This window comes from Notamacropus eugenii, chromosome 5 (genome assembly GCF_028372415.1).
Source record: "Notamacropus eugenii isolate mMacEug1 chromosome 5, mMacEug1.pri_v2, whole genome shotgun sequence".
In the NCBI taxonomy this organism is placed as follows: Eukaryota; Metazoa; Chordata; class Mammalia; order Diprotodontia; family Macropodidae; genus Notamacropus; species Notamacropus eugenii.
Window position 1 is genome coordinate 356,335,696 of NC_092876.1, and position 19,869 is coordinate 356,355,564.

The window sequence follows — 19,869 nt, forward strand, 5'->3', positions numbered from 1 at the left end:
TAAAATATCTTGACCTCATCTATAAAGATGGTACCCCCTGCTTTTGGGTTGTTTTTCCAAAAGTGTCTATGAATCGGCGCTCTTTCACCCAGTGTTTCTTGTGACAAAAAACTTAGGTACATGAGGAGATGGCATAACAGCAGTGTGTAATAGAGCTTAGTGTCTCTCCTCATGACCAGTGGCCTTATTGGGATCCTTCTCAGGCTGGGAGTGGGAGAGCAAGGAAACTCTCAGGGAACACCAAGTGATTTTTTTCCCAGCTGTCCAGAGGAAAAACAACTTGGGAAATCAGGAGAAAAGTCTTATAAAATCTATGAATAACTTTTGGCCTTCAAGAAGGGTTGTGTATGAAGGGGAGAAGAAAGAGATGAAAGGAAATGAAGCTAGAGAAAGTCCTATAAACTTTCTGAGGACTGCAGCATACAGAGAGGAAAATGAATTCCTTTTATAGTCAATACATCTTCACAAGCTTCACTTGAAATTTTGCATTGTACAGTTCTGGCTATTCAACTTGATTCTTATGTCAATATGAACACAGATAAAACATACAACTATACACTTACCTGTACATATATGTAAATGTATATAGATAGCATGCATAATATGTACAGATAGGCATATTTTATATACAAAACATACCTGCATGAACTGTACTCATTGTTCAGTCTTGTTCAATGATCCTGTGGACCATATTGTCTATAGAATTTTCTTGACAAAGATACTGGAGTGGTCTGCCATTTCTTTCTCCAGTGGATCATGGCACATAGAGGTTAAATGACTTGCCCAGGGTTACATAGCTTTTGTCTGAGGTCTGATTTGAACTTAGGTCCTCCTGACACCAGGCCCAGAGCTCTATCACCTGAACCACCAGTTGCCCACATGTATATACTCACACATAAATATTCATATAGATTTTATGTCTAAACATGTGAAGAAATACATATATATATACACACGCACACAGAGATAGTACTAGATATGTGTGCATGTATACATACGTATAGGTAGTATACAATATAATGTATATGCACATATATGGGTATATCCATATATTTACATGTGTGCACATACACATATGTTTATGTAGTCATACAAACATATCATGTATACACACATATGGCTAGAACGAAACTTTGCAAAATTTTGCATGAAAATTGTAAAGTATTTTGACTGTAAAAGAAATTACTTTTCCCCTCTGCATATTCCTATCTTCCTAAGTGAACATGTATTGAACTTGTGTTTTCAAAACAATAGGGAGTTTTCATGAGGAGATACTGTCTACCAATGTTGCTCTTCCACTCATAATTTTAGAAAGTTGCTTGGGAGTGTGTGTGTGGTAGGGAGGGAATAAGCATTCATAGAGTGCCTATTATGTGCCAGGCACTGTATTATGCTAAACAGTCTTGGGAGGGAGAAAGGGAGGAAGGAAGAAAGGAAGGAAAAAAGGAAGGAAAGAGGGCAGGAAGGAAGAAAGAAAAAAAAGAAGAGAAAGAAAGAGAAAAAGAAAGGAAAGAAGGACAACAGGATTTATCCTCAAAACAAGCCTGCAAGGAACATACTCTTATTATTATCCCAGTTTTACAACTATGGAAACTGATGTAAACAGAGTGAATCCAGTGAAGTACTGGGAACTTTCAGATAAGATTTTCCCTTCATTTGACTAAGATAATGATAATGATCATTATAGGGATTGAACCTGTGATTTCAATGATTTGGAAACTTGAACATATTGAATGGGATGTCCTGTTGTTGTTGTAGAGTCATTTCAGTCCTGTCCAAACTTTGTGACTCCATTTGGAATTTTCTCCCCAAATCTTCCCCACTTTTTAACTTCCCTATTGCTGGTGAAAGGACCAACATCCTGTCAATCAGCCAGGTTCATTCAACTTTAGTGTCATCCTCAACTCATTTGCACTAACCCAATATATCCAGTTCTGTTGCCACAACACCTCTTGTGTATATCCCCTTCCTTCTCTGACTCACCTTGACAGTGCCCCTCATCACCTTATACCTGAACTTGGAATAGCCTGCTGGTGGGTCTGTCAGCCTCAAGTGTCTCCACTCTAGTCTCTTTTTTCATTTAGCTACTAAAGTGATCTCAGAGTACAAACTCCAGTGGCTCCCTACTACCCACAGAATCAAATATAAAATCCTCTGGCTTTTTAAAGCCCTTTACAGCTTAGTCCTTTCCTACATTTCTAGGCTTCTTATATTTTATTCCCCTCAGTATACTCCACCATTAAACCACATTGCCTGTAATGCCAATGTGATAACCATAGCACTTGCTATGAATATACATGTGTATCTCCATGGTTGGTTTGCAAAATATAATAAACTCTCCTCCTCCTAGACAAAACCAAAATATTTATTTGGACCATTGTTATTAGGATACCAGAAGGCAAGATTTAGTAAGGTACTCATCAGCAATCCAGGAAACGTTGACATTGCAAGTGAGTTCCCTTGGGCAAGTTCTTCCCTCAGCCCCTTTCTCTCTTTGCCTGCTTCTCTCTTCACCCACACCTTTCCCTCCAAGCAATACAATATATACTGTTTCCAATCAAAGACTCAGCACTTGATTGGCTTAGTATTGAGAAACTTGGAAATCAGCACTTAATTGGAAAGGTGTGGGAATTGGCCCTGTGCCAGGGTTCCATGTGAGGCCTATTAATAGGAGAGGAAGATCTTACATCCCATTAACCTTCCTTTGCCCTACTTGCATTTCCTTGAACAGGAAAACACCATCTCTCCACTTGCTGTGCCATGTCTAGAATGTTCTCCCTCCTCACTTCTATGACTTCCTTCATCTCAGCTCAAATCCCACCTTTAGGAAGAGGCCTTTCCTGGGAGTTTCCCCCTTCCCCAACTGTCTTCCTGTTGACATTACTTCTCCAATTTACTTTATATGGATCTTGTATATAAATAGTGGTTTGCATGTGTCTCCTCCCTCCCTCCCCCCAATTAAAATATAAGAGAGTTCCTTGAGAGAAGGGAATATTTTTGTCTTTTTTTAAACGGTGCTGGAACACAGTAAGTGCTTAATAAATGCATGGTGGTGGGCTAAATTTTTTTTTTCAGACAAACTGAACTATTAGCTTTTTCTTGAACTTGGAATTCCCTTCCTTTCTCTAGACATTTGCACAGCCCCTTTCTCCATGCCTGGAATATACTGCCTTCTCATCTCTGACTCTCAGAATCCATAAATTCCTCCCTTTAAGGCATGACTCAGGAGCCACCGCCTCCATAAAACCTTCACTGATTCTCCTGTTATATAATGTTAAGGGAATTTGAAGATCTTCCCTGCCCCTTAATAGATCCATGTGACCTGCTTTGTGCTTTGGACCAGCCCTCAGTCGAAGTCCATGGTGGGAGAAGCTTGCCAAACAGATGGAGAAGAAAAAGAAAGTGAGGCAGAGCTGAGACAGAGTGAGGCAGAGTTGAGAGAGAGTGAGGCAGAGCTGAGAGAGAGGCAGAGCTGAGGCAGAGCAGTTAGCCTGGGAGAGAGAGGGGCATGTTTGTGGGGAGGCCTGATGGAGGGAAGCCTAGGGGATGGCCGTCCTCTCTGTACTGGTAATTTGTACCAACTTCTTTGTTACCATGATGGAATTGGCTTTCTAGTATCTGAATAAATATTTTGGTTTCATCTTTGAGGAAGAGAGTTTATATTTTGTGAATTTACCCTGGAAATACACCTGCATATCATAGTGGCTGCTGTGGGTAATGCATTGGTGCTACACACCAATTTGTGTAATGTTTTCTCCCTCTTAAAATTACCTTTTTTTCTGCTTATTTGTGCATGTGTTTGTATCTATGTAATAGAAAGTAAATTCCTCATGAGGAGTCTTTTTTTTTTTAACTTCAGGTGCCTTGTACATAGTGTGCAAGTAAAAAAAAATGTTACTTAAACTAAATTGAATTCCTAATGGAGAATATCAGACCCACCTACCTGATTAATCCTCTCTACTCCACAATATGAATAGGTAACCATGTATATTTCAGCAGTTGTATCTGTCATGCTCTTAGTGAGGTCAGTTAATAGTATTACATCATAAAAAGAATGGATGGTAAAAGGGAACTCAAGACCACCCAGAAAGTTGTAGACTGAGGGACTCCCACCCCCCATGTTGCTACTGTTCTTGTCTGCTTTCTCTCCCCAGGGTTGGCTTGCATCTGCCAGCGGAAGAGGACCTTCTGTTTCTACTTCTGTTGACCACATTTAAAACCACCTCTTGAGCTGATAAACATGCTTGGGATTTTGAAAATTCCTGCTCTCCTTTTGTGGATATGCAGACACATTCATACATTTTTGATGACCTCATGATTTTTCTTTGTCTACTCCCTGGGCCCTACCTGCTTCAAAGACAATGCACGGTCCTGTTCTAGTGTTGACTCCCAGGATTCCAAAGTACTGATGCAGAGAAAGGAGAAGCAGGACAAGTGGTTTGGATCAGCTCCGTGTTTCACAAAACGAACCTTTCCAGGCTTGAACGCAGTCCTTTTGTGCGCATCTCCCCTGGAGCGTTTGATTTCATCATCATGAATAGTATGAGGCTTATTCCAATAACATAGTGTCAAGGAGACAGACTAGCGTGGTTGAAAGAATGATGAGTTTGGAATCTGAAGACTTGGGTTGAAAGTCCCAGATCTGCCTTTTACTGTATCCGTATCATCTTGGACAGATCACTCTATGTCTTTAGGCCTCAGCAAAATGAAGAGGTTGGACTAGGTTTGCAGATTTAGGGATGCTAGTCTAGCTCCCTTATTTTACAGAAGCAGAAGCGGAGGCAGAGAGAAGTTATAGGACTTGCCCAAGGTCACATGGACAGCTTGGTGCCAAAGTGTATAGAGCGCTGGGTCTGGAGTCAGGAAGACCTGAGTTCAAATCCAACCTCAGACTCTTCCTAGTTGTGTGACCCTGGGCAAGTCACTTAACCCTGTTTGCTTCTGTTTCCTCATCTGTAAAATGAGCTGGAGAAGGAAATGGCAAACCACTCCAATATCTATGCCAAGAAAACCCCAAATGGGGTCACCAAGAGTTGGACACACCTGAAATGACTGAACAACAATAACAGGTTCACATATCTGGGAAGTGTCTATAGGTAGGATTTGAACCCAGGTCTTTCTGACTCAAAGTCCGGTTCCCTCTTCACTATACCACACTTCCTCTTCTTTTCAAGAACTTATTCTATTATCTTCCAACCTTAGTCCTCCTTACATTTGTAGCTTTCTTTTGCCTTATTCTCCTTTGTAGATTCTATGGTCCAATGTCATAGGCCTACTCTTCCTTGAATGGGAAGCAACATCCCCTATTTCTGTTCCTTTGCAGTGACTGTCCCTTTATTCCAGGAAGGCCTTGTTTTCTCAGTTCTACCTCTGAGTTTCCCTGTCTTCCTTCAAAACTCAGCTCAAATATCACCTTCTGTAGGAAGTCTTTCCTGTGTCTCTTCTATCCTCCCTTGTCTTTTCAGAGTTATCTTCATATACTCATATATTTCTGATATGAACCCAGGTATTTCCATGTTTTCTCCCCCACTAGTAGATATGTTCTTTTAGGGCTGGGACTATGGTTTTGTTTTTTGAAATCCTGAGCACTTAGAACAGTACTTTAGGTATACGATAAACACTTAATAAATGTTTGTTGACCAACTGGTATTTTTGTCCTTCCCTTAAATCTTTGTAGCACTAAATAACAAGCATGCTGTCAAATTCTTAATAAAATAGATGTAGTAAGAAAATATAGGATGGAAAAGACAATTTACAGATAACATCAAGTGTCTTTTATCAAAACTTTTACTAATCAAGCATAGCAGAAATCTACTAGAAGAAAAAATTTATTGAACTTTAACCCTTTCCCCTTTTCTTCCTCTGCCTACTCTCTGGTGGGATAAAGGTCTAGAAAAACCAACATTTAGAAGGAGCAAGCAGATGCATACTGAAATATCATAGTCTTTGAAATGAAAGTTTTAAAAAGGAGACAGGGAAAGAGGATATATTTATTTAGGATCATAGATTAAGAGGCAGAAGGGAACTTTGAGTTCAACCTTATTTTACATTTTGAGGATCTTGAGTTAGGAAAAGATCAAGTGACTTTTCCAAGATCACTATTAGTACTTTATGATTCAGCCAAATTTGTCTTTTCTCTTCTCACTCCTGTCTCTGTACCTTTATACTGGCTATCTCCCATGAAAAGAATGTATTGTCTCCTCACCTCAGTCTTACAGACTCCCTTCTTTCTAGATACAGCTCAAGCTTCTCCATAAAATCTTGATCCCTCAGGTACTAATGTCTTGCCTCCCTAAATATCTTGTATTTATTCTGAATGTACTTATACCTAATAGAGTACTGGTAAATGTTTAACAACCAGTTTTTTGGGGAAAAAAGTCTGTACGACATACATTTGAGTTTAATTTAATTACAGTTTCCTGATCACTTTCTTAATTCTGTACAATCAATAAAACAATAAATCAAGGCCTGATTTGTAGCAGTTTGCTGATTTCTGAGGTGTAAATGCTCACACTGAAAATTTAACAATCATCTCTCCAGACCTGGCTCTGTACTGAGACCTGTTTATATATGTATTTGTTGTCTCCCCTGGGTCATGAAGTAGTGATTTTATTTGTGTCTCCAGTGTCTAGGTCAATGCCAGGAACACAGGAGATAATTAAAGGCTTGTTGGCTAATTGGTTGATTGATTGAAAGAATTGAACTAGCTATCTCAGCTATAATATTCAAACATCCATTGAGTTTATAGAAAAAAGACATTTTGAAGGAAGGTTGAATAATAACAATAAAGTCATTTCGGGTAATAGGCTTGTGATTTTATCTTAATTACTCCCCTGAATGCTGACATGTCAATTCTGACATGATATTGGGCAAATCCTTTCACCATTCTGGGCCTTTCATTTCCTTATTCTTTTCTAAGATTTCTAACATTCTATTATTCTGACTCCTTTTTTTTTTTTTTTTTTTTTTTGGTGACCAGGAAAGCAAAAAAAATTCATAGGATCCTGACTGTGGGGAATTAAGAGAAAGTGAAATACCTTCTTAGTTAACTTGACTTCTCATTTGGAGGGATTTGGATTTATCTAATATCTGGTAGTCATTTAAAGAGTTCATTGCAAAAATTAAAACAACACACTTGATAGAGAGGTCTTCTTCCTATTTTTGTTTTTATTTTGTTAGGGAGAGTGAGGTGAAAGCAAGGAAGAGAAGCAGACACTCTACAACTGAAAATATATAGTAAACATATGGGACAAAAACATTTGAGGCTGGCATGCCTAGCCTTGTTGAAGATGTACCAACCAATGGCTGTTGTACCTTAGATGTAGGAAGCCTGATTCTCACTCCTTTGGGGTGATGGGAGAAATTAGATTCTCAAAAACGTGTTCCACTCTTCTGAACTTGAACTGACCCAGACTAGTATCCTGATAGTTTAGGTTCGATATTAGAACAAAATGAAACACTTGTAGGTTATTCAGAAATGATTTACTTAGCCATAGAAGGGGAAGGGTGTTCATAAGTGTAGGTACCACATACACCTGGAGCTGATCCAGCTGAGAAAAGTTGCCTTGAGTTACCCATCATGTTCCACCAGAATGCATGCAGTGCTTTATAGATGATTTGTACTCAGGTGGAGGAGTGATCATGACTCCTCTTTAGCCCTCAGAGCCAGAGAAAAGTGTCAATACCTTTAAGATAAGGAAATCCTACTTCCAAGGAAAAACTAGCCAAACTTGGATGGTGGGGTCTTTCATGACACCTCTTGACTCCATTGGGGGAGTGTCTGCTCCAAGCATGTGAAGACTTCTTCCTGAATGGGCAGATGAGAACAATTTGTTCCAATGGCAATGAAGGTGCCCAAAGCAGGTACTGTAGGAAGTTTAGAGCTTGGTCAGTCATCAATGATGCCAAAGTCATCCACTGCATTCTGCCATCACTAGACATCTTAACTTTTATCTTGCTACTAGACTTTGATAATTGGAAGAAAGAGTGAGGCTGATGTCTTTGTGTAACTCAGACACTCTCAAATGCAATCCACTCAGGAATCAAAACATCACTGGATGATGTCATTGATCTGCTACTAAAGGAGGAATAAATAACAAAGTCCATACACTAGGAACAGACTGAGGACTTCTGGTTCAGTGGCATTGTCATTTCAAAAAAGCCATTTAATACCAAATCATTTATACAATTTTGACTCCTAAAACCTTGTAGGGCCCTCCTTTTGGGAGACCTCCTCCAAGAAATTGCTGTAATGATGGCCATTAGCAATAGAAAGGCAACACAAAGTAGCAATAGAAAGGCAAAAACAGACATTGAAGACACCTGGAGCTGAAAGAATACTGTTGTCTGAATTAGTCATTGTGAATAGTAACCAAACATCAGTCTATGAATCTCCTTGTGGCTTTTTGGTACTCAGATGATGAGGAAATGATGTCAGCTATTTGAGTCTTTAGTCCTCTAAATCAACCAAGTCTCAAGGAAGATTTCAATAGGTTTTAAGGAAAAAAAAAAAACATAGCCTAACTTGAGTGAGGAGAGGAGTCAGGCTCTTCTACTTATCACATCCATCTTGATAGGACCCTGTGCCTGCTTCCTGTCCGAAACCTCTTTGGGGATAGAGCTAGACCTGTACTTGAAGTTAGTTTAGATCTTTGTGCCATGTGGCAGAACCAGCAGAGGAATGTAAGGTGAAATGTTCAGGGATGGCTGTTGCTGCAGGATAAAGCATTCTCCTCTGGGAAGGGACATCGCCCAAGCATCAGCACTGTTATGCAAAGTCTTGTTCACCTTGTGCTAATTATAGCTCTGGAAAGAAAGGAATACAGAATTGTTCTGCAAGCAACCAGCTTCTTGTAAACATTGAGTTAAATGCTAAACCTTGAAAATAGTAATTTCACATTAGTCGCAGGTATAAGCTTGCCAACCATTATGAATTCATCTATCTATAAACAGGTGTAAAGGAAGCCTTTGTTCCATTTATTTTAAAAAAAAATCTGGCAGGCTTTCTGGTCAGGCTTGAAAGTTTGAGATTCTTAGATGGAAAGGAGGTGCTTTAAGTGGGTAGACTTCTCAGAGGAGGGCATGCCTAGCTCTGACTTCTTCAGATCTTGGGGGACAGGAGCTCATGGCAGTGAACTACATCTGTAGAGTCCTGGTTGTCCTTCTTTGTCTATCACACTCCAATTTTTGGATGCATAGCTACTCTCCTCATTCCTGACAGGAAGCTGGAGGATTAGCTTTTGGTGGGAACCTGCTAAGGCCAATTTGATACACTCTAAATTTGGGGACACTGAGGTCAAAGTTCCACTTGCCCTGTCCTGGTTATGAATCTGGTTGTGGGACCCTTTCACCATCGTTCAGCTCTCATCCTCCACTCGTTCTATTTTTCTGCTGCTGCAACTATGTCCATTTTCCAAGGATCCAGTGAGATCTGTGTCATAGCATAAGGTCCTTCTTGTTTCTATCACTCTCTTAAATTCTCTCATGTTAACTCTTCTCCTAGGAGATGAGGTCAGCTCTTGAGGCTGAAATCTAAGGTGGGGTAGAGGTAGGCTAAAAACATTATAGATCTTTCCCAGTTCTTTTATGCCTACAATCAGAATGCCTCTGATCTATTATATGTTCTTTATTTTGTACCAAGTGCTCCACACCCACAAAAAGGATTTTTCCAGGTCACTGTGGGACTTTCTTTTTTCTTGGATAACTCTAAAGATTCTATAGTTTCCATATCTGTCCATGATATAGTCCCATCTACTCTTCCTTTCTCTAGCACCGGAGTGGGTGTGGCTCCTGCTCCATAAACACTAAGTCTTTGGAAGAGTTCTCTCTCCATTTGCTTTTCTGCCTCTTGCATTTCTCATATGTAACTAGGCCAAATTGTGCAAATTGCCCTGGGCTGCTTCTTACAGTTTTATAAAAGAAGGTAGGGACAAGAAAGACCCAGGTCCACCCTGGACAGGCACCAATACTAAAAGAGTATGTCTTGAAACAAGGGCAAAGGATATTTTTGTATACTTTGCTACATATTCTTATGAAATGAAAGTCATAGTTTGCTGTATTTTGATTTGAAATTGTCTATCAAGAACAGAGGTTCTTTCTACCCCCAGAGACAGAACTATGGAATTCAATCGAAGAATGTAGCAGATCATTTTCTTTTGTGTTATGTTTTGATTTGTTATATGATTTCTCTCATTCATTTTAATTCTTCTATACAGCATGACTATAGTGAAAATGTATTTAATAGGAATATGTGTGTAGAACCTGCATAAAATTGTGTGCTGTCTAGGGGAGGGAGGGAAAAAAAATCTAAGTCATATGGTAGTGATTGTAGAACACTGAAAATAAATAAAATTTAAAAAAAAAAGAAAAGAACAGAGGTTCCCAAACTTATTTGGCCTACTACCCCCTTTTCCAAAAAAAAAAAAAAAAAAAAATTTACTTAGCCTCTCTCCCCTGGAAATCTAGTTTCTTTAACCCTTTAACAGTTTTTCAAAAAAATTTGTGTCATTTCAAAAAATACGGAATGTATTTTTAAATGGTGCATCTTAAATTTAATATTTTTTTTGTAAATTTGTGAGGGGTTTTCCTGCACTGAAATTTTGATGATGTAATATTGCATCATGTAACCATAGATTATTGTACTGTAAACAAGTCATTACATGCACATATTCCTGTCAATGCAAACCGGACTTCCTGACAACATGCAACATAGTCACCTGCCAACACGTCTTTGTTAAGATCAGTCAGCAGATTTGACCACTGATCAATTATAACTTGCATTTTTCTGTGTTTATTTGAAAAATAATGTAATCATTATGGCTTTAACTTTGTTACACAGCAGACGAAACATGTACAAATGGTTTTTCAAAATTTTCTTCTTTTTTTCTTCTTTTCTTCTTTCCTTATGCTTTCATGACCCCCTTATTTTTATTCAATGTCCCCCAATTGTACCCAAGACTACTACCACCCCCTTGGATTGTTCCACCACTCCAGGGAGTAGTATCTCCCATTTGGGAACCCCTGAGAATTACACAGTTTTAGAGTAGTAAAGAACCAACTCTATAAATCATACAGTTTAACATCCTTTATTTTACGATGATGAAACTGAGGCCCAGAAAAGTAAAATGAATTGTTCAAGATCATTCAGTTGGTCATTGGAAGAACCAGAACTAAGACCCAGATCTTCTGATTCCTTGCCCATTGCTTTTGCTATTATACTGTACGTTGAAAATAAACTCTGTGGTTAAGCCTTGGATGCACATACTGGAGCACATGATCCACAGAAATGGGTTTCTTTTTTTTTTTCATATTTAAAGAAGCACTTCAATGGCAGTTATCTTAACAATTTTGTTGACATCTTGTACAAAAGAAGCAGTGTAAATTTCTTTGGGGAGAATCAGAATAAAAAGGTCAACAAAACATCGAACAGTCAACAAACATTCAGTATTTATTTTATGTTAGGTACTGTTCTAGGTGCTGAAAATACAAATACAAAATAAGATATCTCTGCCCTTAAGAATTTTTATTCTGAGGTGGTTAGGTGGCACAGTGGATAGAGCACTGGCCCAGAATCAGGAGGACTTGAGTTCAAATAAGACTTCAGCCACTTGACACTTACTAACTGTGTGACCCTGGGCAAGTCAATTAATACCTTAAAAACAAACCAAAACCTTATGTTCTACTGGGGCTTAGAATTAGAGGCAGATTTGGAAATGATATAGGTAGTAGTTGAAGGAATGAATGAGCATGACAAGGGAGGATGAGAGAGAGAAGGGCTGGAAGAGAGAGAGAAGAAAGAAGAAAACAATGAAAAATCAGATATATAGGACCAAAAGATTTTGAGCTGGAAGAGACCTTAAAAGTTCTCTTACCTTTCCACCCAGGGAATTTTCAGAATGTATTAAGAAAATATTTTCTTATCTTCATGGTAATCCTATGAGCTGTCCCAGTTGCTAATCCATTAGGTATCATACTAAGTTTGAATCACTCACTCTGGGTCATAGGGGACTGAAAAGTGCCTGGCTTACCTATTTATTTGTTGAATGTTGCATTTAATGTGGTTATATAATCCACCATCTCTGCTGAGTACTCTTTATTACCCACTGCAGCTGGACCAGGAGAAATTATGTGCTGGCGAGAGACCAAACCCTGATTTAGATTTCTAAGTCTGAACACAAAAGAGGTTTGGAGGTGATTCAACTGGGGTTTTTCTGGGCACAGCTGTCCTTAGGCCTAAATTAAGTAATCTGCCACCTAGAAGAAAATAGGATTTAAAGACTTCTGAAAGCTGTTCCTGCCTCTTCTGGAGTGACACGCTAAGTTTAAACATCTTCTTGACTGAATGTCATACTTGCTTCCTATCTTGAAGGGGAAAGAGAAACAAAAATGTGGCCAGGAGCAGGGTAAATTCTAGAACACGTATGATTTGGTGGTGATGTGGGTGGGGGTAGGGAAAAAGAAGCTGGGTTCATAGAAACAGATGAAGGAGCTGACATCTGGGCAGCATAAGGGCTCAATACCAGGACTCACGAGGAGCTAAGCAGCCATGGGTCATGGAGGGGAGAAAGTATATCCACTTTCTTCAGGAATAGGAGGTAAAATAGAACCTGACCTTTCTTCTATTGTAGAATAAAAAGTGAAAAGATACACTTTGAATTCTTTGAATGGAGAAGTTTATATTCTCCTCACGATTCTTCTCCTAGGTTCCTGCGCCTTTTTGTGTTTTATTTTGTGGTTTGTGCTATCCTTTTGGTGAGGATGATCAGGATGATGATGAATGAGAAGAAGAAGAAGGAGAAGAAGAAGAAGAAGGAGAAGAAGAAGAGAATAAGAAGAAGAAAAAGAAGAAGGAGGAGAAGACAAAGAAGAAGGAGAAGATGAAGAAGGAGAAGAGAAAAAAGGAGGAGGAGGAGAAGAAGGAGAAGGAGAAGAAGAAGAGGAAGAAGAAGAAGATGGAGGAGGAAGAGGAGAAGAAGGAGGAGGATACAATGATGACAACAGTAACTCTCTCAAAGTCCAACTCATCCATGTGGAGGGGTGGGGCAATGAAAAAGTACTGGAATGCTTGTCACAGAGATGTGCAATGTGTACTTTGCATGCTTTGAGTATACTTATAGCAGCTGTGAAGACCTGGTAGGAAACCCCAAATAGTAGCCATTTGGACTCTGGTGATACTATTGACTGGGTTAGCATATTGGTCAGTGTGATACCACTGATTCTTTGAATATAAGAAACATGGGATAGCCTGTGGTTATAGTCTGTTCTTACTCAGAAGTGTCATGATGATTAACTTAACTTAATGTGGAGGGCAGTGAGTGAGCGGTGCTTCTTGTTTTGGTACCATCTCTTGTCATTCTTTGCTTTTGGTTTGTGAAGTAAGGACTGTTTTCCAAATGTGTCTGCAGAATTTTACCTGTTTATCATATGCTCTAAGAACATCTATCAATTCTCTTCCTCTGTGATGAAGAATCGTTACTCATCACTTGGAGTGATGAGGTCTGCGTTTTAATAACATATGAGGTTATGCTTGGCTCAAATATCACTCCTGAATAGAACTTCAGTATGGATTTCAAGTATAAAAGGGAGTCTTACTAAAACATCACATTAATTCCTTGACATATGGATGACATCATGTAACTCCACTGAAGAATACATCAAGCAACTTTTTTTTTGGTGAAAATATACTGTTTCTGTCTGTCTTTGTCTCTCTGACTCTTTCTCTCTTTCCTGGGCCCAGAGTACATGGGCCCAATCTCATCGCTAACTGTCAGAGAAGCTTTAATTGAGTCAATTTGTCTCTCTTTAGACAGCCTGGAACTTGGCATCCCAACTAGGGACTTGCCACATTAGTGCCAGAATTAGTACAGATAGATAGACAGATAGAATTGGCAGCTCTACTGCATTTCTGAAACCCTGATCTCAAGCAATCCATAAGCCTCAGCCTCCCTAGGAGCAGAGACAAGAAGAATGAACACTTTGCTAAAAACATTCTCCACAGTTTAAACTATAAATAAAATACGTTATCTTCAGATAGAGGCCATGAAAAGTCCAAGGAAGACTTCAGTTCAAATCCAACCTTAGATACTTACTTTGTGTGACTCCTTTGGCCTGCCTCAGTTTCCTCAATTATAAAATAAGGATAATAATACTACCTATCTCCCAGGGTTGTTGTGAGGATCAACTGAGATAATATTTATGCAGCACTTAGTTCAGTGCCTGGCACATAGTAGGGGCTTAATAAATACTTATTCTTCCCTCCCCCTTATTAAGTTTACCCATATGATTTCAACCTGTAATATACAGACAAAGAATCATTGAACAGATAGCTGTAATTCATATTTATGGAGAGTTTATGATGGTGATTCAGATAATTTCAGATCAGATCACTGCCATTAGAATCACAAAAATGTTATTCTTGTGGAATCTGGCCTTATTGAACAATAGAAGCTATGCAATGAAATAGTGGAAAAAGCTGAGGTTGCATATGTTAAAAGATTGCTATCCTGAATTCAAAGCTTATTAAGAATACATATAGATGAATTAGCATCTATGCAAAACCAGTCTTAATGTATACTTCTGGCAAGGAAAAAATGGAGGACAATGAATCTAGTGATAATGGGAGCTTCTACTTGGTAATAGAGAAACAAAAAAACTATGAATTTAGCTCAGCTTGATTTATTTTTCTTTTCTTTGTGTAAATGACCTAGCTGGATCTGTGACATACTAAATGCCTTTATGGGGCAGCTAGGTGACACAGTGGACAGAGCACCAGGCCTGAAGTCAGGAAGACTCATGTTCCTGAGTTCAAATATGACCTCAGATACTTCCTAACTATGTGATCCTGGGCAAGCCATTTAACCCTGTTTGCTTCAGTTCCTCATCTGTAAAATGATCTGGAAAAAGAAATGGCAAACCATTTCAGCATCTTTGACAAGAAAACCCCAAGTGGAGTGGAGAGTTGGATACAAACTGGAAAATGGCTAAATGACAACAACAAAAAAATGTCTCCACATACATTCTATTGCAGAAGTACTTGTAGCATTTAAATATTCAATTTCGCTGATGGGAAAATTATAGTCAGATATTCCCCCACCCTCATTCTAGGTCACTGGCCAAAGCCTACCATTGGAAGTTAATTTAGGTGATTTACCAGTATTGATCTAAATAGGATATTTTCAAGGGTAGGTTGATTTACATCAAAGAAACTGGTAAACCACAATGTCTAAAAAGACAAATTGAGTGCCTTTTAGAAAAAGAGGGATCCACAGAAGTCTGATAAAATTACATAGCCAGCAATTACTGGACTATGTGATGCCTGAATGCATCTCCAGAGAAGAGTGAGCCCAGGACAACTATGTAGAATTTCTTCAGCTAAAGGTCATTTAAGGTTGCTCATCAGGTTGGTTAGGAGAACACACACCTTACAACCACATAAGCAGGATATATTATTGTATACTTATAGTGTCTCAATACCACATAGACTCACATTAAGACAACAAGTAATACTTCTCACATGCTGTTGTGATGTTACAAAGATGGGCTAAAGTAGATCAAGAAATATACTACCTATGTGGCAATGAAAGAATACTACTCATGAAGCATGAAATAGTTCCTTCCTTCCTTCCTTCCTTCATAAGCTTTTGTCTGGGACCGTTTTAAATTTCTCTAAAATTTTTTATTTCAGTTTTTTTGCAGCAACCATAATCTACCACAATAATCAGACTATTAATATTTAATCATAAACAGCCAAGCAATTCATCAAGTTAATAAGTAACAAAACTGCAGTAGAATTGTATACACAGTATCATGTGTAGCATGAAACAACAGCTGGTCTGGCCGGGTAACTTCTACTGGGAAAAATAAAAACTTTAAGACGTCAGTTATAAGTTAGGACGTAAAAATGGGGAAAACACACACACACACACACACACACGCACACGCACACCATTCTTTAGGGGATCTTACTGCAGCTTAAGCCTGATAGTTCTCAAATGGGCCATTAAAGTTTTAGAAATAGAGATAATGAATGATCCCAGACAAAACCCCCGCGATCTAAAAAGTTGTACTCTAAAGACTTATTCTTCTGTTCTGCCCCCAGAGACTACTCAGAATTTCAGTTATCATACTCTACTTGGCTTTGACCCCACCCACTGGAACCTCTTCCAATTTAGATCTAGCTAATTAAAAACCACTCTCACCTCACACTATAGCAAAAAGCAACGCAGTGTAAATGAAATAACAAGCATTAATTGTACTGGGGAAACATCAAAGGAAGAATAGCACAAAATGAAGACACCACGCTTATTGTCCCAGAGCGCTAGATTTTAATGTACCGAATTCCTAGTTCCAGTAAGCTAGGGCTTCTAGTCCTTCACTTTTGTTCCCCTTTTGTTTGTTCATGACAAACACAAGGAACTAAGGGGAATGATAGGGACAGAGTGTAGGATCTATCATGGATAAACACAAAAGATATGCCCTTCTGTCTGGGCTTCCAGGCTGTCCCCATTACAGATCTCTGTGAGAGATGAGATCTTATGCTGGGTCTCCTCATAGACTGCTGTGAAAGACAGAAATAAATAAGCATTCATTTCTCCTAATGTGGATGGGGAATCTAGCATCAAGTCTATATTAGGGGATGGGAATAATTCCCATGCCTGGAACAAAGCTACCACCTCAGTGATTTGCTTCATTCAGCAAATAAGGCTTCCTTTGTTATTTGCAAGCCTAGTTAGGAAGATACAGGCTACCACAGAAATTTCCTTCTGTGGCCATTGCCTCCTCTTCTCTCTCATTTTCTTCTGGATATTCTTTTTGAAATTCTGACCACTATGTATCTATCCAATCCAAGTCCATGCTGGGCTGGTATCTTCAACTGTTATGCCTCTTACATCCTGGGTAGTTCATTTTAAGGCTATTGCTTAAACAATTCAATTTATTTCTTTTTAAATTTAATTCAGATAAAAAATTTTTCTCTACATCCTTTTCTCCCTATTGGAAAAGAATAAAAAAGAAAAGAAAATTTTTGTTCCAGTAAGCATAGTCAAACATAACAAATTTCTGTCTTAGAGATGTCTAAAACAAGTCCATTTCATTCTATACCCTGAGTTCATCACCTCCTTGCCAAGAATCATGGATGATTATTGCATTGATCAGAGATTTTAAATCTTTTGAAGTTGTCTTTAGAATGGTGTTATTTTATTTTAAGTTGGTTTTCAGTCATGTCCAACTCTCTGTGACCCCATTTGGGGTTTTCTTGGCAAAGATTCCAGAGTGGTTTGCCATTTCCTTCTCTAGTTCATTTTGCAGATATGAAAACTGAGGCCAACAAAGTTAAGTGACTTTCCCAGAGTCACTTGACTAGTAAGTGTCTAGGACTGGTTTGAACTCACAAAGATGAGTCTTCCTCATTCCATGCTCAGTTCTCTAACTAGCAAACCACCTAGCTTCCCTATTATTACATAAATAGCAAGAAACAAACAATTGTGAAAGACTTGAGAATTATGATCAACAAAATGATCATGCACGATTCCCAAGAACTTAGATGAAGAATGCTTGACAGAAAAATGGTGGACTAATATTCCAAGGTGGAAATTTGTTTTACTTGACTATGCTTATGTGATATATTATGTGTTTTGTATTTCTTTCATTTTCTTTTCTTCCTTGTTTTTAAAGAAAGAGAGTGGAGGGAAGTGGGAGAAAAAAATAAATGATAATGGAAAAAAATTTAATAACATAATAAATTTTTTTTCTTGGTTCTGCTTGATTTTACTCTCCATCAGTTCATATAATTTAGCACAGGTTTATAAAGATTATGCTTTGATGGAGGCATATCTCAACTCTAGTGGTAATTGGAAAAGCAGAGTCCTTTCTGTTCATTCTCCCATGCTTCCAGGTTGAGAAGCAGTCTCAACCTTTACAATGAACCAACCCCAGTTTCAGAGGCATCCTGTCTATAGAATGCCCCTAAATTAAGCTCCCCCTTACTGGGCACATAACCCTCTGATTAACAGCTCTGATCTGCCCTGACTCTGAAAGCTCTTCTGGCTTTTAGCCTTTGATGATTACATTCTAACATCTCTTTCATCTTCTCGTGCTCCAAAACTTTTGGCAGGCTTTTTGAATCTACAGTTTCTATAGGGTTCTAAGTTTCTGCCCAACTCTGTTCCCCAAACAGTACCAATCACCACCAAGGATTTCTTTGTTCTTACGGTCTCCCTCTTTCTTCTCTCCAGTTATTTCTCCAGATGTTTATTGTCTGATTTATTATCTCTTCTCAGACAAACTAACATAAAACACTGGAATTTCTATTCTTTGATATTTTGGTCCTAGACAAGCTAGTGGCTCTTAATCCGCTTATGATTTGGCAAAGTAGTTATGCTATTGTACTTAAAATAATGGAATTGCATTTCTTTTAAATTGTTCTGTTACCCCCAGCGATTCTTAACCTTTTTTGTCTCACGGATCATTTTGGCAGTCTCGTGAAGCCTATGCACACCTTCTCAGAATAATATTTTTAAATGCCTAAAATAAAATACGTAAAATTATGAAAGAAATTATATTAAATTTGTTGCTGCTGTTCAGATGTGTCTGACTCTTTGTGACCCCATGTGGCATTTTCTTGGCAAAGATATTAATTTTCCATTTCCTTCTCCAGTTCATTTTATAGATGAGGAAACTGAGGCAAACAGGGTTAAGTGACTTGCCCAGGGTCACACAACTAGTAAGTGTCTTAGGCTATATTTGAATTCATGAAGATGAGTCTTGCTGACTCCATGCCCAGCACTCTGTCCATTGTGCTACTGAGCTATATTAAATATGCTTATCAGTATACTCACACACACATGTGTACATACATATAAATACACACATATAGAGAGTTATAGAAAAGTTCACAGTCCCCAGGTTAAGAATATTTGTATTATTCAGACTTCTTATTGGACAGAAAGAAGAATAACAGAAAGCAAATGCATAAGCATGGTGGAAGGACATCCAATCTGTATAGTTCTAGATAAATAATTTTGAATTTCTGTCTGATAACTCTATTATTTTAAGTGAACTCTTTTACTTTCATTTTTTACAATACACACGATCACTGTAGAAGCAGAAAGGTGATCACTGAACTGAGAGTCATCTTGTTTTTGCTTCATGGGTTGCCTTGGTCAAATAAATCACCAAGTATTCAGATTCATAGAGATGATCTCCATACTTTAGACAGTTTGGCCCTTGGAAAGCAGACTCAGTCTGTTGCTGGGATCCTGCTTGAAACCTTTCCAGTTGGACAGAAGCTGGCAGAGATAGTGTTCTGCCAACATAACTTTTGAGAACATAGGGTCACTTCCATGCCATGATGAGGCATCCAAGAGGAGCTTTGTGGAGGTTTAAAATTTGAATTCAAGAAAAAACAGTATGACTACTTTTAAAACAATCACCCTGAGTGGCATGGCTGTGGCAGAGTTCTCTTTGCTACATTCTGGCATTGGGCATATTCTTATTCCACAAACAATGAGCTACCCATAGTGAGAAGCAGGAAGTGAATGGAAAAGCACCTTTCAACGAGAATGACATTTGATGATGGATCCTGAAGGCATGAACCATTCTGCAAGAGTTCCTGGGCCCAGGGAAGCTCTGGAGCTGGACCAGACTTTGGAGGTAGTGGTTGGTAGGAGATCTGGAGTAGAAGCTACTTTGTGCTTACCCTATGCTAACATTCAATGAGTCTCCTGAATCATAGGCTTTCCTAAGTGCTAAATGAGGGTTTTTTCAAGCCAAATATCAGGCAAAAGTCCTGGGTCAATAGACATTATCTTTCATGCCACAATAGCAAATTATAGGTTTAGGCATAGAGGTTTTTTTTCTCAAAAGGAGGTGATC